Source organism: Euphorbia lathyris, chromosome 4 (assembly GCF_963576675.1).
Source record: "Euphorbia lathyris chromosome 4, ddEupLath1.1, whole genome shotgun sequence".
Classification (NCBI taxonomy): domain Eukaryota; kingdom Viridiplantae; phylum Streptophyta; class Magnoliopsida; order Malpighiales; family Euphorbiaceae; genus Euphorbia; species Euphorbia lathyris.
Genome location: NC_088913.1, coordinates 46,444,070 through 46,446,465, shown reverse-complemented (window position 1 = coordinate 46,446,465; position 2,396 = coordinate 46,444,070). Strand labels below are relative to the sequence as shown.

Sequence of the window (2,396 nt, the reverse complement as noted above, 5' to 3'; positions counted from 1 at the left end):
CCTATCCGCTTTAGGTGGCTTATCTTCTTCTAAGTGAATTTTGTGCATTACAATACTAGGATTAATTCCTTCAAGTCTGAAATTTGCCATCCCATACTTCCTATCCTATTTCTAACAACTTCTTTCAATTTTTCTTCTTGATCATTCGTTAACTTGTTAGAGATAATTATAGGTAAAGAATCGCCTTCGCCTAAGAAAGCTTACCTCAAATGGTTGGGTAACTCTTTAAGTTCTAATTTAGGGGGTATTACAATTGAAGGCGGAACTGGTCCATCTTCTCGAATCAAAGGCTCTGGGCCCTTATCTTCTAATTCTTCACCCATTATTGGTTCTATTACTTCTTCTTTTTGAATAATGTCATTGACACATTCTTCAACTAAGTCGAGTTTCATACAAGCGAATTCCTCCATAGGATATTTCATTGCTTTGTTCATATCAAACTCGATCTTATCGTCTCCTATCCTTAAAACTACTTTCCCTTCCGACACATCAACTAGAGCACGTCCCGTGTTCATAAATGGTCTACCAAATATTAGTGGACAATTAACGTCATATGCAAAATCTAATATAACGAAATCGGTAGGAAAAATAAATTTGTCAACTTTAACTAAAACGTCTTCAATTATACCATATGGTCTTTTAGTGGTTTGATCCGCTAATTGCAAAACCATATTGGTACGTTTGATATCTTCTTCTAAACCTAACCTTACAAAGACAACTTGGGAATTCAATATCTCCCAATTTACACGGAATTATAAAACATCCGGGATCTTTGAGTTTAGTGGGTAAAGTACTCGACACTATTGAACTACAGTCTTCAGTTAGCGAAATAGATGAAATTCCTTCCCAACTAATTTTCTTTGAAATTAAATCTTTTAAGAACTTTCATAGTTAGGAATTTGCGTAATTGCATCCATAAATGTTAAATTAATGTGCAAATTTTTAAGTTTATCCAGAAATGTTAGAAGTTGTTTGTCATAGTCCTTATTTCGGACTTTGTGTGGAAAAGGTGGTTTGGGTACAAAAGTTTTTGTACTTGAGTCAATTGGTGAACTTTTTGTGTTTGAAGTATCTTCTTTTGTATTTCGGACTTTGTGTGGAAAAGGTGGTTTGGGTAAAGTCGAATCTCCGGGCATTTCCGAACATAAGTAATTTTTCCCCTGAATGAAGAGTGATAGCCTTTACATGCTCTTTCGGATTTTCTTCCGTATGGCTGGAAAGACTTCCCTCTTTTCGGGATGAAATAGATTTAGCAATTTATCCAATTTGAACCTCCAAATTATGGATGCTAGATGATTGGTTTTTAATAAGCTGGTCGAATTTATTTTCGATCCGTTTAAAACCATCGCCGTGATTACTTATTTTTCCACTGATAGCATCTATAAATTTATCGATTTTAGAAGATAAAGTGCTAATCGTATCTCTTGATTGATTTTGATAATTATTAGTATGATTTTGATTGGCATTGACATTATTATTATCTCTCCAGTTAAAGTTAGGATGATTTCTCCATCCAGATTATAGGTATTAGAATAAGGATTATTAGTTTGGTTTTGCTCTTGGACAAAATTTACCTGTTCGATCTCGCTCATACCTTCATAATCCACATCCGTTTGGATTGGATTACTGTTAGAATCGCATGGTGCCATAAACCTATCAATTTTGTGCGATAAGGCACAAAATTGGGCTTGTAACATCGCAACTAGATCAAGATTCACTATACCTTTAACCGATGATGTGGTTGAGGATGATGGTTTTGCCACTGGTATATGTCCACGATCTGCGGGCCACATACTGCTATTGATTGCCATTTCCTCCAAAAGTTCTCTTGCTTGGGCAGATGTCTTATTCATAAATAGCCCTCCCGATATAGCATCTAATGAACCTCTAGTTGTAGGATTTAATCCATTATAAAATGTTTGCATTAAAAGTGCATTGGGCAATTGGTGATGTGGGCATAAACGCTGAAGTTCTTTAAAACGTTCCCAAGCCTCATAAAGAGTTTCATTATCATTTTGAGAAAAAGATGTTAACTCTTTTATGACTCTTGCGGTTTTTGCTAAAGGAAAATATTTTGATAAAAATGCTTGGGCTAGTTGGTCCCAAGTGTCGAATGTTGCGCCTGGCATAGAAGTTAACCATTCTTTGGCTCTATCCTTCAAAGTGAAAGGAAAGAGGCGAAGTTTGATTGCTTCGGCAGTCACATCTGTTATTTTAAAAGTGTCACAAATTTTAAGGAAATTTGTCAAGTGGGTATTAGGATTTTCATTAGGTAACCCGTAAAATGTTACGTTATTTTGCAACATATTAAGGCATGCTGGCTTAATTTCAAATTGGTTTGCATTTATTTGGGGTCTAACTATGCTATTGGTTACACCGGCCACTCGCGGCCTAGC

At 35.6% G+C, this 2,396-nt stretch overlaps 1 non-coding gene across 1 annotated transcript; it reads left to right on the top strand.

The window, feature by feature from the left end:
• Nucleotides 1-1,941: 1,941 nt before the first annotated feature.
• LOC136228395 (small nucleolar RNA R71) lies at nt 1,942-2,048 on the top strand. The gene has a single exon (XR_010688712.1). It is a non-coding gene; the product is annotated as a small nucleolar RNA R71 (small nucleolar RNA).
• The last annotated feature ends 348 nt before the right edge of the window (nt 2,049-2,396 follow it).